Source organism: Myotis myotis, unplaced genomic scaffold, assembly GCF_014108235.1.
Source record: "Myotis myotis isolate mMyoMyo1 unplaced genomic scaffold, mMyoMyo1.p scaffold_m19_p_14, whole genome shotgun sequence".
Classification (NCBI taxonomy): Eukaryota; Metazoa; Chordata; class Mammalia; order Chiroptera; family Vespertilionidae; genus Myotis; species Myotis myotis.
Genome location: NW_023416318.1, coordinates 53,536,060 through 53,554,197, shown reverse-complemented (window position 1 = coordinate 53,554,197; position 18,138 = coordinate 53,536,060). Strand labels below are relative to the sequence as shown.

Here is an 18,138-nt window from a genome sequence, read left to right as displayed (position 1 = left end):
TGTCTCTCTCCCTCTCCCTTCCTCTCTGAAATCCATAAAAAATACATTTAAAATAATAATAATAATTATTATTATTATTATTTCAAAAGAAAGCAAAGGATGCCACAGCCACGAAAGCATTTCAAATTCCAAGTGGAGACGGGAGCAGAGTAGAGAATCTCAAGCAAGGAAGGTCTGAGCGTGCAGACAGATGGCAGGAGGTGCTGACTTCTCAGAAATCTGTGCTCCCGCCCAGCTGCCCCTCCCTGTCCCGGCTTGTAAAGGTTGCTTTGTGCTTTGACGGACAGGCGAGGCCGGGGCTGGAAAGGGCTGATGTCTTCCTGCAGAAATGCCTTCCTATGTCCCCGCATTTCTAATGGAGGGCCCTGCTGTTATTTCTGGAATCCCCGGGGCCGGGCTGAGGACACACGAGTGTTTATGGCCATGTGGGCTGGGGTGGAGCTGGACACCAAGAAATCCCATTGGAGAGAATTTGCATGTGGAAGGTCAGATAAAATGCTTTTGGTGTGACCAGTGAATTTCGAGCTGACCAGAATGAGAGACAGCTCTGGCGGGGAGAGGCCAGCGGAGGGAGATGGGGGGTGACTGCTCCTGAGGGGGGAGGGCTGTCAGGGAACTGAACTGTGGGAGGGAAGGAGGGAGGGGACAAGCACAGGAATTCTTTGTCAGAAAGTCCGGGCTGTACTGCCACCTCCGCAGGTGACCTTGGGCAAGACGTTACTGCTCTCCTGTAGCTCAGTCTCTGAAATTTCTGCTTTCATTCAATCATCAGGTAAGTACTGAGCACCACCTCATATGGTTCTGGTCATCTGGAATGAGGGGTGAGGCTGCCTGGGAACAATGGCGCCCTGTGGACTTGTTAAGGACGTGAGGAGGGACGTGAGGAACCAGCTCAGATCTAAACTCCTCTGCACCTGGGAGAACTCAGGTTGAGAAAGTGAAGGCTCTGGAAGTGCCCGGACACATGAAGAGCTCGCATTTATTTATTTATTTTTTTAAGATTTTTTTAAAAAAATATATTTTATTGATTTTTTTTACAGAGAGGAAGGGAGAGGGATAGAGAGTTAGAAACATCGATGAGAGAGAGACATCTATCAGCTGCCTCCTGCACACGCCCCACTGGGGACGTTCCTGCAACCAAGGCACATGCCCTTGACTGGAATCGAACCTGGGACCCTTGAGTCCTCAGGCCGACGCTCTAGCCACTGAGCCAAACCAGTTAGGGCAAGCTCGCATTTATTGAGTGAGCACACGTGTCAGACACTCCTTTGAGTCTTTTGCAAGTACGTGTTCGCTCATTTAATTTGCCTGACGCCGCTGTAAAACAGCTACTGTTATCACAGACCAGGAAGTGCAGGCCCAGGGAGGGCGGGCATCGTGTGGAGTCGCCCAGCTCATGAGTGGCAGGGCCTGGGTGTGAACTGTGCCGCGGGAGCCCGTCCCTGCAACCGCTCTGCCAGCTCTCTGCTCAGTGTTGGGGGGGGCGCTTAGAAAGGCCAGACTAGACTCTGTCCTCTAGGTCGGCAAACCGCGGCTCGCGAGCCACATGCGGCTCTCTGGCCCCTTCAGTGTGGCTCTTCCACAAAATACCACATGCGGGCGCGCACGTACAGTGTGATTGAAACTTCGTGGCCCATGGGCAGAAGTCGGTATTTTGTGGAAGAGCCGGTATTTTCTGGAAGAGCCACACTCAAGGGGCCAAAGAGCCGCGTGTGGCTCGCGAGCCGCAGTTTGCCGAGCCGCAGTTTGCCGACCACTGCTCTAGGAGTTCCGTCCTAGTAAACCCTGTGCGTGGTAAACACCCCGCCACTGCGCTGGGGAGATCTCTAGGGAACAGACAGCAAAGCGAGAAAGGACAGCGAAGCTGTTGATTTCTTTGTTTGACGGTCTTGTTATTTTTTCTAAACGACTGGGTGAGAAGAAGCTGTGAGCACACTGAACTCAAAGCCAGAAGATCCCAAATCCCAGCCCTGCTCTTGGTCTGAGGTTTGACCTTGGACACCGTGGTCCTCTCGGAGCCTGGTAATCCCTGCCTAGAGCGGCTGTGGAGCCATGACACAGGAGAATGCTGGGCCCTCAGCGAATATTCGTTTCTTCCTTCTCTCCCTCGGCTTGGGGGTCCCGGGTGGTGTGTGTGGGGGGAGCCCAACATGCTGCAGGGGCCTTGGAGCCTTAGGAGCCCTTAGTGAAGGCTTACCTCCTGAACTGTGTTGTAGTTAGTGGAGTTAACGGCCTGCAGAATGGCCACATTCCGCAGACATTTCAGAGTGAATAAGTCAGGGGTCCTCAAACTACGGCCCGCGGGCCACATGCAAATACAAATATTGTATTTGTTCCCGTTTTGTTTTTTTACTTCAAAATAAGATATGTGCCGTGTGCATAGGAATTTGTTCATAGGTTTTTTGTAAACTATAGTCCGGCCCTCCAACGGTCTGAGGGACAGTGAACTGGCCCCCTGTTTAAAAAGTTTGAGGCCGAAACCGGTTTGGCTCAGTGGATAGAGCGTCGGCCTGCGGACTGAAGGGTCCCGGGTTCGATTCCGATCAAGGGCATGTACCTGGGTTGCGGGCATATCCCCAGTAGGGGATGTGCAGGAGGCAGCTGATCGATGTTTCTCTCTCATCGATGTTTCTAACTCTCTATCTTTCTCCCTTCCTCTCTGTAAAAAATCAATAAAATATATTAAAAAAAAAAAAGTTTGAGGACCCCCTGGAATAAGTCCTCCAGGTTGAGTTTGCTCTGGTAAATGGTTCCAGTGGGGTCTTTGCCCAGAGCAGCAGGTCATCGGCCAGGAGCTTCCGCCTCTCCTGCCAGAGGCAGATATTTTACCAACAAACCAACACCTGTGTGGGGCTCGTCACCGCAAATCCCGTAGCTTCGTCCTTAGACCTTCGGTTTAGAGTCCTGGAAGGGCTCCACCTGCATGAGATTGGTGGAGGGCCAGGACAGGTGGGGAACGCCTGATGAGCAGCACCTTCCCGCGTCCCCTGGCTGAGGGCCGGCTGGGGCCTGCAGGGGGCGAGGCTGGCTCCTACCGCCTGCAGCAGCCCGCTGAGCCCGCGGTTGTCCATTCCCGGCATCTCCTGGATGCCCCTCAGCCACACCTTGTCCTCCAGCTCGCGCTGTGCTCTCAGGGAAAAACCGAATCGAACCCTTCCATCGTTAAGACACAGGCAGGTCTTCAGCAACGGTTCCTCTGCCACCGTGGGCATGTAAGGGGAAAGGCAGCGCTCCCGTTTGCGGCGAAAGCTTCGCTGGAGAGTTTCCGCTCTGAGCAGCCTCTGGTCAGCAGCCTCTGGGGAGGGGCGCCAGGGTTCGGACACGCCTCCAGCATGTGCTCTAGGCGAGCAATCGAGCATTTTTAAAAGCCCCATTGCTTTTGTAAACGTGAGCGTGATGCTGAGGATGAGGTTGTTAATAAAAAGTGCAGTCTCGCTCATTCTACAGAAAACGAAGCAATGCATACCCGTACGCAGGAGAGTGAGGCCCCAAGAGCCTGCCTCTGAGCGGTGACTGAGCGTCTTTCCGACCTCCTTCTAGATCTTTCTCCTTCACCTGCAGATCTGTAAGTGTGCCGCACGCCTGAGGTTGCACCTTCACTTTGTGCAGGGTGGGGATTAATTTATGTGCCCCCTTGGCTGGGCCTCAGGGCGCCTACGTATGTGATCAAACCTTGCTCTGCGTGTTTCTGTGAGTGTTTGGGGAAGAGACTGACATTTAAATTGGTGGACTTTGAGTAAGCAGACGGCCCTCCAAAATGCGGGTGGGCCACACCCCACCAGTGGAAGGCCAGCAAAGAACAAAAAGACGGTCTTCCCCCAGCAAGAGAATTCTCCAGCAGGTGGCCTTCGGGCTTGACCGGCAACTGGAGCTCTGCCTGGGTCTGCAGCAGACAGCTTCGGGCTCAGACGGGCCGTCAGCTCTCCCAGGCCTCAGGTCTGCAGGCCCCCCTTCCAAATGCTGACTTGCTAATTCCTTACAATATCTAGCTGTCTGTCTGTCTACTGTTAACGTAAAAAACCACTGAAACCTGTAAAGAATTTTTGTGAGTTTATTTGAGCCAAACTGTCGACACATGCTGGGAAGCAGAACCTCAACGAATTGAGATAATGCTGCGGAGAATGGCGGGTTACATCTGTATTTATACATTTGCAATCAAAGGAAAGGGACGTAGGTGAGTTACATGAAACCCATTGGTGATAGACTAGAGGTGGGAGAAAGCAAAGTGGGGGGGGGGGCTGGGATTGGATAAAAAGTAAAATGATAGACACATACTTAGGTGGGTGCAGGAACAATGAACATGATGATGAAGGAATTTGTGGCATCTGTCCTGGCGCCCAGCACATTTGGTTGTGCCCCAGGGGCTCCAGAAAAAGGGAAGTTACAAGTTACCCAGACATTTCCAGGGTATGTTATCATAGATGCAATACGACAGATAGGCTCAGTTACGGTAAAGGTTGATCTTGTCAGTGAAGATACCGGCCTAGGATGTAACTACCCTCCATCACTGTTTTTAGTGAAAGTTTTCAGACCGTCCTTTGTGGTGACTGTAGGTCTCTGAGTTTGCAAGACCTGCCATGCCGGCCTCCCTGAACTGTCAGAGTAGCACGTGGCCCCTTTCGTCCACATTACCTATCATCTCCTACGCCATTTCTCTAGAGAAACTTTACGTGTATTTTAAGTTTGTTTCATTCAACAAATGATATCTCTTCATAGCTTTAGGTGTCTGTCCCTGGCCTGGCGGTCTCTCCTCCCTCCCCTGCCAGACTGAGCTTCCTGAGCGGAAGCGTTTCCTTTTTTTCCTTTTTTCCTGCATGATGATGATTTTAATCCCAAGCGTTAGCGCCTGAGTCTGAAAATGTCCCAACTTTTCAAGCCGACGGAGGGAAGGGTGAATGTCATTTCCTACGAAGTCTCACCTGGAGCCTTTATTCCTCACTTCTCTGCAGCTTTTCCCCAAAAGCAAAATCTCAGCTGGACAAATTTCTCACTTGGAAACTGCTCATTCACAGTAGATACAGCTTGTTTTCAGGATAAACTACTGCATCCCTGACATAAGTATTTGTTACACGAAAATAATGCTGAATGGCTCTTTGTTTCTAAGGTTTCCTTTTTAACCTTGTATTCCTAGTGCCCTCTCCACACAAGCGAGGGATCATGGCCCCACTGTACAGTTGGATAAATTGAGGTTGAATTACCTGTCTACACTGGTCAGCTCTAGGGTTAAAATTCCAAACCAGGTCTGGGGGTTCAGTCTCCTACTGCACAGACAAGACTCTGGGACCTTCGAGGACTGGACGAGGGAGGCTCCTGAGGCCCCGAGGCCCCGAGGCTTGCTGGCCGGGGAACAATGTTTAGTTGTTCGAAGCTGGTGGGTGGCTAAGTTTACATCTGCCAGTGAGTCAGAGCCGATTTTATTTTCATACGGAAGTCTCTGCTTTTACTGTCCTGGTATCTAGCAGCCAGGAGAGGGGACCTCCTCATCCTTTGTTCCCCTCCCTCCTCCCCCGGCCCCCCATTGGGTGTGGCCTTCCAGTGGGCAGCGATTCATCGCTCTCACTCCCGGGTGACTCTGACCGGCCCGGGGAAGGCCTTTAGTGAGTGTTTTGAGAGGGAACCGAGGCCATCGAGGGGCGTTTCCAGTGCCAGCCGCCGTGTGCCCTGCGCGCCTACTTAGCACTCAGTCGGATGCAAACCCACTAGAAGGGCGTCGATTCTCAAAGGGAAGTGCGCAGAGTAGGGCGAGCTGTTCCCAGGGGTCCCGCAAACACGGACGGCATCCGCTATGACAGTGATGGCGAACCTTCTGAGCTCGGCGTGTCAGCGTTTTGAAAAACCCTAACTTAACTCTGGTGCCATGGCACATAGAGAAATGTTTTGATATTTGCAACCAGAGTAAAACAAAGACTTATATTTTTGATATTTATTGTATATATTTAAAAGACATTGAACAAAGAAAAATCAACCAAAAAAATGAGTTCGCGTGTCACCTCTGACACGCGTGTCATAGGTTCGCCATCACTGTGCTATGAGGAGCCTGCAGTGAGCATGGCAGGTCCTTGAGCCGTGAGACGACGTCCTCAAGTCCCCCCACTGGTGCCGTCACCGCACCCCCAAAGGAGCGCTCCCACCCGGCCCCGGGTCCATTTCCTGCTGGTTCGTTCCACAAGATATTTAAGGGTCTGCATGTGCCAGGGTGTCCTAGGCCGGGGGGTCCACAAATGATTAAGACCCTGGCCCGGCCGGCGTGGCTCAGTGGCTGAGCATCGACCTAGGAACCAGGAGGTCATGGTTCGATTCCCGGTTGGGGGCTCCATCTCCAGGGCAGGGTGTGTAGGAGGCAGCCAATCGATGATTCTCTCTCACCATTGATGTTTCTCTTTCCCTCTCTCTTCCTCTCTGAAATCAATCCATTAAAAAAAAAAAGACCCTGTGCCCACAGGTCTCAGAGGTGGGGCGCTGACCCAGAGCTCAGGGAAGAACCGGCAAGGTCTCCCTTTCTTCAGCTCCTGATGCTCGCTCCCTGCTTTCCGAGCCCACGGGGATCTCCAGGGGCCGTGTGGGAAGTCGGAAGAATCACTCCTGGGAGTCCCTCTGACGGCCACTGCACATTCCCGCCAGGTGACTCAGGGCAGAGGGAGAGCAGGCTTCCGGGCCAGCCCAGGCCTGTCCCCGCCGCTGACCTGGGATCCCGTCTCTTTGTAAGGTCTGTGCAAGGCAATCAGGTGACAGGATGGAGACGACAAACCAGAAGTGGTCATGAAAAAGCCCAAGAGGCTGGTGGATGTAGTGGAAAGGCACACGACCCACATGTTCCAGACGGGGCCTCGGGACGTAGCAATGAGCCTTAATCGTCACAAAAAGTGCTCATGCTGTTCTCTTTTTGTTGTTGAAGAAGTCACTTTTATTATTTATATATAAAGTATATATATATTATATATATATATACATAAAGTATGTTTTGTTGGTCTTGTTAATCCTCACCCGATAATATTTTTCGTTGATTTTTTAGAGAGAGTGGAAGGGAGGAGGAGAGACAGACAGAGAGAGAGAGAAACATCCATGTGAGAGAGACACATTGATTGGTTGCCTTCTGCACTCACCCCTACCAGGGCCAGGAGGAGCCTGCAACCAAGGTATGTGCCCTTGACCAGAATCGAACCCAGAACCCTTCAGTTCGTGAGCTGATGCTCTAGCCACTGAGCCAAACCGGCTAGGGCTATATACTTTTTAAAAAAATGGGAGTTTTATTTTTAAAAAGTTTTGGTACATAAAGCAACAAGTCCTCAAGCTTCTCACAAATTATGACTCATGTGCAGACACTCCAGGAGGGGGAACGGGCGAGTGAGCACAGAACAGCCGAGAACAGTGCACACAGGGCGGATTGTTTGCTCTCACAATCAGCTCCGGGAGACGAGGGAAGGGAGAGCGCCTGTGGGCTGGAGCGATGGAGAAGGTGCTGGGCATCGGAAGGCAAGGGAGGACAAGGGGTCTCGAGGGGAAAGGGGACAGCCACCCAGGTGAGGCGGTCTGCGTTTCCCTCCCCTCTGCCGCCCGGTGGAGGGGGTGGGGGCTCCTTTGCTCCTCCTCATGCAGGAGTCAGCTTCGGACGGGGCTGACCCCCCCCCCCCCCCCCAAGGCGGCTCTGGGCAGCCGGCTGGGATGCAGACCAGAGAGGAATCTCTCTGTCTCCTCACCTCCCTCTGCCAGGGCAGCTCAGCCACACGTGGGCCCCTGGGGCGATGCTCCACAGACTTCCTGGTCCCTTCAGCAGGCGGGATCTTGCAAAAAAAAAAAAAAAAAATGCGAGTGTGACCTTTGCACCCCTTTCCTGCTGAAAACCCTCCTTTAGCTGCGGCTTATCCTGTTGGTCGGACTCAGAAGCCAGAGGGCCTGGGTGCGAATCCTGGCTTCATCCTGGGCAGGTTACCCAACTCCCCCGTGCCTCAGTTTCCCCACTTGTACACTGGGGATTGTGATGATAATCATACCCGCCTCACGGGGTTGATGTGAGCACTCAGTGAGTTAATCTTGGTGAAGTGCTTCGACCAGGGCTCCCCATGGTTTGTTTAGAATCAACTCAAAATCCTTAAGGTGACCCACCCCCACACCTCTCCTGTCTGATCTCCTGCTCCTTCCTCCTCTTGTGCTTCAGCCCTCTGTTCCCTGGTCCTGCGTCCCCGCCCCCCCCCACCGCCCCCCCATCTTTACCTGGTCCATGACTCATCTCGGGAGTCTCAGGAGAAATGACACTGTGTCTCAGGGCTGTCCTCCCCTCCCCTCCCCTCCAGGTGACCCCTCCTGTCCTGTGCACCCCAGCCCCCCAGCAGGAAGCACATGACACCGGTTGTCCTGGGTCTGTCTGCTTCCCCATTGGTCGAAGCCACCAGGAAGGTGGGGCTGAGTGTCTGATGTGCCTGGGTGGCCGCAGGGCCTAGTGGAGTGCTTGGTGGATAAACTGGGTGCCAAGAAGCGGACAAGAATGGACAGATGAACACAGGATGGACGGAGGGGTCGCGGGCAAGTGCACAAGGGCTGCAGGAAGGGTGGACTGAGGCTGCTGCCCAGGACGGCTTCAGGCTGTGGCCCAGGCCAGGCCCCAGCCGGAGGCACCTGGGAGGTGGCTGGGAGGGGGGATCACCCACAGTCCCTGGTGGCCCTCCTTCCCTCGGCTCGGCTCGGTCCAGCTCTGTAAACAAACTCGCGATGGCACCAGAGACCTGGGAATTGGGAAAACCCAGTGAAATAACCTTTTTGCAGAGGAAAGAGCCCTTCTGAATATGAGCCATTCCCGGCTTATTTGGACAATTCCTCTCTGGGTTTCCTTAAACCCAGGAGAAGCCTAGGCAAGAAACTGGGGGCCTCACACATCTAAACAAAATAGATAGAGGCCCCTGCTCAGCTGTTGCCGGGCCCCGCGCGCCTGGAGACAGCAATGGCTCTGCTGGGGGCGGGGAGCCTCTTTCCTACCGAAGGCCATGAGGGTATTTACGGCAAAATTCACAGCCCCGCACATTATCCGCCTGCTACGTGGGGGGACATTGAAGTGGCCCCTGCAGGTGGAGGCGGCACTGCTGAGCGGGGTGCCCGGAGCCGCCTCAGCCCCCTGGACACCAGGCCGCAGTCGTTTCAGGCCACATTCCCGGTGCCTCCCACCCCGGAGCGGACTGTTCAGAGCGCAGTCGTTGTAGACGAGGAGACGGCACTCGGGCCGGTCCCTGTGCAGAGCTCCCGAGTGGAGGGCGGCAGGACCGAGGCGAACCCGGGCGGGGGGGGGGGGGGGGCCCAGTCCCTCGCCCTGGGGGTGCCAAGCCGGCCCCTTGGAGCTGCAGCGGCTGCCTGTTTACTGAGGGACGGACATGGGCTGAGAAGTGAGACGCGGGGCACGGAGCTCCGGAATCTCGTCTAAAGTTCAGAAAAGCAGTGAGACCCGGGACTGGTCCGCCATTGCACAAGCGTAATTCTCAGTCTGCAAAAATGTGCTTCGTGATGGGAATGTCCTTAGTGCCACTGAACCGTACCCTTAAAACTGGTCAAACAGTCAAAGAAATACAAGATCACCTGACAATCTCTACTGGTTTCAGGATACAATACCCCTTCTCTCAGAATGTGGTCCCACTCTCGCCACACACGCACACACACACACACACACACACACACACATGCACACGCACGCACACATGCACAGGCACACACACATATGCACATGCGCACACACATGCACAGGCACACACACACACACACACACACGGGCCTCCCTCTAGCTCCCACTTCTGTGGCCACCTCTCTGTTGCTCATCAATGGAGCCAGTTTGCACACCAGCCACCTGTAAGGGGGTCGGCCGCCCCCGATTCTCCCACTGACTTCGCTGCACGCCTGTCCTTTTTCAAAGTCACACGCAGATGCCGTGGAGCCCATCAGCGTTCTCTGCAGGTTGCAGCCTCGCTGGTTTGCAGACAGTAAATGTGGGGAGATGAGCAGCGGGGTGCTCCTGGGCCGCCACAGGGGGGGCTGCAGGGACAGACGTCGGGGCAGAGGTGGCTGCTGCTCGGGCAGGTGCCTGAGGCCTTGCCTGGCGGGCGAGTGGCCTGCGGCTGACAGCTTCATTCCTGAGCGGCTCCTTGGCTGCTCTAACACCAGTCCTCCCAGCAGCCCCAGACTGGGGCCAGGTCTTCCTGTCCCTGGTCCATTCCTCTCCACCCCCACCCCCAGCCCCACCCCCCTCAGGCACCATCTTCTTAACTGCAAGTCAGCGGGCCGCCCCTCTGCCAGCATAGGAGGGGGACTTGGAAGCAGTCACGGAGGGGCACCCGCAGGCTCCCTAGCTGCGTGGGGCAGGGGCAATGCCCATTTGGTGTCAGACAGGAAAACTGCATATCTCACTCCACTGGTTACTAGCATTGTGACTTGGAGAAGGTCACCTGCCTTTGCTGAGCCTAGACCAGCACTGCCCGGGGTGGTAGCCACCTACCACGTGTGACAGCTGAGCCGTGGCAGTGTGAACGGAGTGTGCTGTCAGTGCAGAGTGCACACTGGGTTTCCTCCCCTGCCGGGTCCAACCGTAACCGGAGGCACGGCGGAAAGGCGATTCCCCGGCCCGGAGGCCTGGGCTGCAGGCCTGCCTGGCTCCGGGGAGGCCTCTATAGAAGGGCCTCCTGCCGACCCATCACGCTCGGGGGGACACCAGATGTCAGGGAGGCCAGGCAGGTGCTGTAGATGGCAGCCTCTTGGTGCCAGCCTCACCCTGTACCTGGCGTGCCTGTGGCCTGGCATAGAGAACATTCCATCTACCCACACTTGGCCTGGGCCCCGGGTGCCAAGGCTGGGGGCAGCGGGTGTAGACTGTGCTGATAGGAGTTTCCAGCTCTGGCCCTGCCACCCTCTGCCTGGGCGACCTGAGCAGCTACTCCATTCACACCCGAACTTCCTCATCCCTACAAAGACCACCAGGCTTCACCCTCCACCGGCTCCAAACACCGCAAAGAACTGAGCTGGGCAGGGACCTGTCCTCCCAGTCCTTGTCCCTCGGGAGCCCAGCAGTGAACTCTGCGAATGTCATAGATTCTGACCCGAAGACGAAGCCCCATGAAAATGGAGATCGGGGAACAGCCTGCACCCACAGTGTTACAGGAGCAAGAATCAGCAACATGGCCCAGTGGAAAGGCGGCTCGTCCCTCTCTCTCCCTGTCGATCTCTATGGTGACCGTTCCCGGGACTGGCCAAGGTCAGACTCGCTCACCCCAGCCGCAGCAAATGCTCCCGGGGCTGCGGCACCTGCGTCTTGGGTTGACACACCTGCTTGACAATCCTGTGTGTTGCATCGTGAGTCTCTATGCATGGCATCAAAGTCCTTTCGTTAACATACAAATGTGATTAAAAACAAACAAACCCGCATTAAATACACGCTTAAGAAAGACAAGCAAACCCCTTGGCATAGGGCTGATTTAATGCGGGCGCCTCCCTCCCAGCCTCTGTGGAGAGGCGGGTGCACTCTCAGCTCGCGGTGGACATACAATGTCGTGTTCTGCGTACGAAGCCCTTTCCTTGTCAGCATTTGTCCTTTCGCACAGACTCTGTCCTCGGGGCCGGTCTTTGTGGGCACAGGGCTTTCCTCCGAGGAGCCCCTCCCTGCAAGACAGTGGGGTGTTCCTCTTGTGTGGGCGTCTGTGAAAGGCTTTGTTCTTCCGCGTCCCACCATGGAGGAGTGAGCACGCACAGGACAGAACTCCCCCGAGTGACGGAGACTTGCCTGCAGATCGCGTGCACCGTTATCTGCACGGGGTGCCCTATCTGTACGAGAGGGAACGTCCCACATGCACCGGGTGGACGCAGTGTCGTCGGCGAGCCCTCGGCTCGTCACGCCCAGCTGTGTGGCCTCGGGCCACGTACCTCGTTGTCCGGGAAAGCAGGGACGGCAGCGTCTATCCATCGGGCAGGGGAGGGGACACGTGCGATACAGACTGGTCCTTAGCACGGGGTCTGTGTACGTGACTGTGCAGAACTGTAGGCTGGGATGGACCTCGAACATGGAGGCAAGGGATGTAAAATGGACGCTGCTGCTGGCCTCTTCGGCCTCCGTGCCCTCTTGGTTTTGTGGATCACGGGGCCCTGCCCTTCCCAAGTCAAATCCGTTAGAAGCCCCTGCCGTGGCATTAGGACGTGAGCGGGTGACAGAGACACACTGGCCCGAGCGCGCACGTCAAAGTCCTCGCAGAGGGAACACTTGGTCACGGAAATAGCAGCTCATCAGAGGTGAGTTCTGCTCTCCGTGGGGTGGCTGGTCCCCGATTCACATGAGCCTCAGCGCCTTGTAATGGAAACGCAGAGGGAAGGTGTCAGCGGGTGAGTGTGTGTGCACACATGCGTGTGTGCATGTGGACGTGTATGTGTGTTGTGTGGTGTGTGCGCGCGCGCAACCCAGGACCTCTTTGCCTTCGAAAGTGGCAAAAGTCACCAGCTGATGCATGTAATTTCTCCTCCGAGAAGCCTTCCCTCTGTACGTCCGCCTCCTGCCCCGTCGCTTCCCTCCTGTGTGAAACACCTGAAGCGGGACATGCTCAGGTGGGAGGGGGTGACCAGCGAGGACGCGTGGCATTCCGAGGCAGCAGGCCCCGCGACGCGCTGTGTGACCCCGCCAGTCCCTGGGCCACGATGGGCCCCGGCTTTCTTACCTCTCAGTGGGACATAACAGAAACGTACGTCAGAACGCTTTCCCTCAACAAACCAAGCGGGAGCGTGCACGGGGAAGGCGTATTGTGGCAGGAAAGCCTTGCAGGACGGAGGGAGGGCATTGCTCTGCCGCAGCTCTGTCTTGGGCAGGTTTGGTAGGAACAGAAGGTGAAGTCTGAGCCAGGCCAGGTGCTCAGATGCAAACAGTGGAACAGACTCGGGCCAGAAGAGGGAGGAGAGACTACGGACAGTAGACTGGGCAGCTTTCAGACGTGCCGCTTCCTGCGCCTCAGCAAGCGCCTGCCCCTTAAGCCCCCGGCAATGCTCTGCAGCCGAAAGGACTCCTTGGTTTGAGCATCATCCCCGTACACCAAGGCTGTGGGTTCGATCTCAGGCCACATACAAGAATCACCAACGAGCGCACAAAATAAGTGGGACAACAAGTTGCTGTTTCTCTTTCTCTCTCTCTGTCTGTCTCTCTAAAAAAAAAAAAGAGAAAGAAAGAAAAAGAAAAGAACTCCTTTCCCTTTGTTCTCCCGGTTTTCACAGCCTGAGTTTCCTGGCCCCAGTCTGACCCCTGACCCCACCAGGACTCCAGCGTCACCTGGGTCCTGCAGGAACAACGGAGAGGGCATACCCAAGGCAAGAGGACAGCAGGTGGCCTGCGCCGAGGAGATGGAACTCGGCAGACGGAGTGAGGCCGCGCTGCGTTCATCTCACGGCAGTGAATGTGGCCGACACCCAGGAATGCTGGGGCAGCGTGGCCTTTGTGGGGCTGGGAGGGCTCACGCACAGAGAGTGATGACTAGGCTGACCGGGCCGGCCACACACTTCCTGCTGGGCACTAAGCAAGGCCTGGGGAGCGGAGAGGGACTGGGGACCCCAGACTCCCTCTGGAGTGACCTTAAAATTTTTTTTTAATTGATTTCAGAGAGGAAGAGAGAGATAGATGGAAACATCAATAATGGGAGAGAATCATTGATCGGCTGCCTCCTGCATGCCACTTACTGGGAACCAAGCCCACAACCTGGGCACATGGTGCCCTGACTGGGAATCGAACCTGGGACCTCTTGGTCTATGGGATGACGCTCCATCCACTGAGCACCATGGCCAGGCTGGAGCGCCCTTCTTATCTCACACAAATAAGACCCTCAGTCTGAGTCCTCAGAAACACGCTTTCAAGGGCGGCCCTGGGACAGCTCATGCGACAGCCTGGATGCAATCAACTGCAGCCGAACTCTCAGATCCCAGTGCCAAGTCCAAAGTCCAAGAACCTCTGCAGGAACCGTGCAGGCAAAGACGTGTCGTGGCTGCTGCTTCCCGTGCCGGAGGGGAGCCTGGGGAGGGAAGTCCGTGGGGCCGGGCCAGGCTGGCCCTCGCTGCAAGCATTCGGTTGCTGGCGGGGGGCATGTCCTTCTCCGGGCAGAGCGTGAGGCTTGGATGCAGACCCCCAGACACCACCAGGCGGGGCGGCCTCCGTGTCAGGGGGACGTGAGCTTTTGGCTCAGAAGGTGTGTGTCGATTGGACAGGGCAGTTAGCAGAGGTTCACAGTTCTGCCCCTGTGGCTTTACTGTCTAAGGCCATGTTTCCTGGTGAATACGAAAGTCAGGGCTTACTCTTGTCAAAAAGCAAGCACTTCTCTGCAGCGGAGTAACACGGGATGGACATCTTAGACGCGGGGTGGTCCTGACAGTCTCAAGACGAAGGCTCTCTCTCATCATCGATGTTTCTCTCTCTCTCCTGCTCCTTCCTCTCTGAAATCAACAGAAGTATATTTTAAAAAACACACATCTAGGGAAGGATCTCCTAGGCGAGGCTAGGATCCAGTGTCCACTTCTGGGCCAATCACCGGTGCCGGGGGGCAGAGAGGCCGGAGCAGGGAGGTAAGTGGCTGTGGTCAGAGGAGCAGTTCTCAAAAAGGGGGTGCTTTTCCCAGAATGAAGAAGAAGGGGCCCAGCAAAGGAGCAAGGAGCGTCCTCCACAATGAAGGTCCCCATTCCAAGGACACTAAGGCGTTCACAGAGGGGGAGGGCTTCCAGCCCGTGGGGACCAGTGATAGCACCCTAAACCTCACCTGTAGGGTGGGGAGTGAAGGGGGCCGTGTGCACAAAGGCCGGAGAGCGAGAAAGCAAAAGGCAAAGCAACGATGAGGAGGCCATCAAGTTGGATACAAGAAAGGAAACAGTGAGGAGGAACCGAAGTTGCAAACATCCCGGGGAGAAATGGGCGCTGGAATCTGAGCTCTAATTGCAGCCCCTGGGGCCAGGGCTGCCAGGTGCATCCAGGATGCTCAGTTCAATCTGAGTTCCAGATGAACAACAAATCACATTTGCATGAACACACACGACACGATTTTCACTGGGCACCTGAAATTCTAATTTAACTGGGCACCCTGCGTTGTGATTTGCTGAATCTGGCCATCCCGGGAGCCGGGAAGGGTTTGGAGCCAAGACCAGCACGAAGCTGTTGAGTACCTCCGGCCGCCGTACCCCTCCTATCCAGAACCCGGGCAGAGAGAGCCCGCGCTCATCGCCGTGAGTCAGCCTTCCCTGCGTTCTCCCAGGAAGACGGCTCTCGGCTGCGGACCGGTCAGTGTGCTCTCGCTCTCATATGTCTCCATGCCCTCGGCACATCCAGCCTTTGTCACCGTGGTAACTCAATGGAGCCATAGAATTCAACGAACCAGATGCCTCACCCTCTCGAGAATGACTCAGGAGCCAACCTCCCGGGCTTGCTCATGTCACCCATGATTTGTTTCCTCGGTGAGCATGGCTATAAACAGGCAGGATGAACAAAATGGAACCGCACCTCTGCAAACACGTGGCCTGCTCCTCTGTCCCCCGTCCTTCCTCCTTGGCTGAGCGCTCCCAGCGGTCCCAGCCCAGGCCTCAGGAAGCCATGTGGCTGGGGGTGTGTGGCCGGGGTGGGGGACACCAGGACAGCTGTGAAGAAGTCTCATCGCCCTCACAGCGGCCCCTGGGGGAGCTGTGATATCAGCGCACACTCTCAGCAATTCTCGCCTCAGCAGCCTGGCGTCAGCTGGGAAAACACACCTTCTTCACAGGCCTCACTTCTGGCTCCTCTCTTCTCAGCCCTTCACACACTCCCCAGCCCAGAAAGGTGTTTTAAAAAGCAACCCAGGACGGAGAGGGAGTCTGGGATCTTGTGCAAACAATCCTAGAAGGTGCCAGAAGCTGCCAGACGCTTCTTCCTGCAAAAGGCCTCCACTTTGCAGCCTCCAATGTCTCCTTCGTCAGGACTCCTGTGGAGGGTGGAGGCAGCCCCCTACCCCACCTGCCTGAAGAAGGCCCCACAACCACGCCTCCCACCGCATGCCCACAGCCCTGGTGGGGCCCTTCCCACCCCCACCCCCACCCGCGGACCCTCCCAGCACCCTACTGTTGGGTCTCATGCTCTGTGCTCCTTTGCCAGCCTGGGCTTCACCACCTGCCCCTACTGACCTTCAGACCTCAGCTCACATGTCAACCCCCCCACCCCCAAAAGGTAGGCTGCCTGTCTTCCTCCCCTCCTCCTGGATTGCGGGGCCCACTCAGTCAGTCTTAACCTGTCTGTGTTCCTCTGTCCTAACTGCTGGGCTGCTCAAGGTCAGCGCATGTACCTCTGGTCCCTTGAGGTCAATCAGAGCACTGGGTACAAAACAGCTGCTCAGCACCAATAGCAAACTGCTCAGCAGAGAGTTCCAGAAGGGCTGAAGGGAAGACAAGCACCACGCCCTGTCCCGCTCCGAGCGGCACTGCCGGAGAGAGACTGTTCCTGAACGAACAAAGGAGAAAGTGGATTGTGAAAACATAACCCATCTAAAGGGAGCCGAGATTTGAGAGGAAAAGGAACAAAACAGACAGGACAATAGTAGAAACTGAGATGGCAGATGGAAAAACGTGTTGTTAGAGAAAATTTAAATAATGTACAAAAATAGACGGAATACGATAACGGACCTTACACACTCATAATCCCAACACTTACGAATCTAGTTTCGTTTACCTCCTCATTTCCCCCCTTGAGTGTTTTAAAGCAAATCCTCACATACCACATCGTTTTACTCGTGAATATTTTCGTAGGCACCGTTATCAGATAAGGACTTGAAAACGATAGCACCACAGTGCCGTCATCACACACAAAAATGGTATGTCTAAACAGGAATATATATCAGAAATTGTGTTAAATGTAAATTTAAATAATCTTGTCAAAGACAAAGACTGTGAGACTGTAGAAAAACCAATTCCCACTTTATGCTATTTACATCTAAAACATACAGATTCAGAAATGTCGATTGTGATCATGGGAGAAGATGTACTATGCAAATAGTAACCAGAAGGAAACTTGCACAGACAATGAAAGAAAGTGAAACTGGCATACACGACAGAAAAGGCTGGGCAAATTCTTATACCGCCAGGCGACGCGCCACGCAAGTCAGTGCACGCTGCTTAACGCACCTGAGAGAGGAGAGACCTACCTCTGCTGACGGCCGGCGAGGCTCAGGGGTTGAGCATCCACCTACGAACCAGGAGGTCACAGTTCGGTTCCCGGTCAGGGCACAGGCCCGGGTTGCGGGCTCGATCCTCAGTGTGGGGCGTGCAGGAGGCAGCCCATCAATGAATCTCTCATCATCGACGATTCTAGCCCTCTCCCTCTCCCTTCCTTTCTGAAATCAATAAAAATATATTTAAAAAGAAAAGAAAAGAAACCTACCTCTGTGAGGGAAGAGGTGAGGGAGGAAGGAGGGCTCAGGAAGCAGCTGGCCAGCCCAGGAGCCCCAGCTGAGGGGTGAAGACAGGACTCGGGGTGAAGGTTCCAACCCCAAGAGGGGTGCCCTTCCTACCCCCAGGGCGCCTCTGCACGCCTGAGAAGAAGAAGCTGCCGGGGTCCTGGCAAAGAGAGGGGGCTCAAGATCTGCTGAGAGGTGGGCCTCTGGGCCCTGGCACAGGGAGAGCTTGCGGGGGTGGGGGGGTGTCTCTAAAAGTGAGGGCAGGAGCGGGAGGCACCAGCAGATCCCCAGCAAGTGACCCTGGGAGAGAGGAAGCAGATGGTTGTGTGGGTGCCTGGTGTCCCTGTCCCCGAAGTGCGTGCTTGGGGGCTTTCCCGGCCAGGAGCCGCAGCAGGGAGGACGGTGAGGGGTCCCTTTGCCGCTGGCCACCTGTCAGGAAGGAGGTGGTTGAGTTCTGGTGGCCCTGACGCCCCAAGAACACAAGGGGCTGGGAGGTGACCTCAGGTCACCCCTGGAGGCTCTGATCTGCTGCGGCCGAGTTGCTCTGCTCATTCCTGCCAACGGAGAGGAATTTCACGCCGGCATGGGGCCTGCAGATTCACCACCGGTGACTCATCCCCACCTGTGCAGGCCCATCGGGGAGGAAGCCGTGCGGCTGGTCCCGGAGCCCTGCCAGGATCCAGTCCTGCCGCCTCCTCATGGCCAGGGGGAGGGCGCTCCCACCACAGCGGCCTGGGCTGGG

The 18,138-nt window shown here is 55.7% G+C and overlaps 2 long non-coding RNA genes across 3 annotated transcripts; one reads left to right on the top strand and one right to left on the bottom strand.

Annotated features, from left to right (window-relative positions):
- The first annotated feature begins 648 nt into the window (after nt 1-648).
- On the top strand, nt 649-6,878 carry LOC118669293. 2 transcript variants are annotated; one of them, XR_004971948.1, is made up of 4 exons: nt 649-772; nt 3,431-3,565; nt 6,443-6,621; nt 6,707-6,878. It is a non-coding gene; the product is annotated as an uncharacterized LOC118669293 (long non-coding RNA). The 2 variants fall into 2 exon arrangements; XR_004971947.1 differs by having other exon boundaries at nt 6,428-6,621.
- Nucleotides 6,879-12,710: 5,832 nt separating this feature from the next.
- Nucleotides 12,711-18,052, bottom strand: LOC118669294. Its single transcript, XR_004971949.1, has 3 exons — nt 17,381-18,052; nt 15,479-17,185; nt 12,711-14,424 (listed from the first exon to the last, which is right to left on the bottom strand). It is a non-coding gene; the product is annotated as an uncharacterized LOC118669294 (long non-coding RNA).
- Between the last annotated feature and the right edge of the window lie 86 nt (nt 18,053-18,138).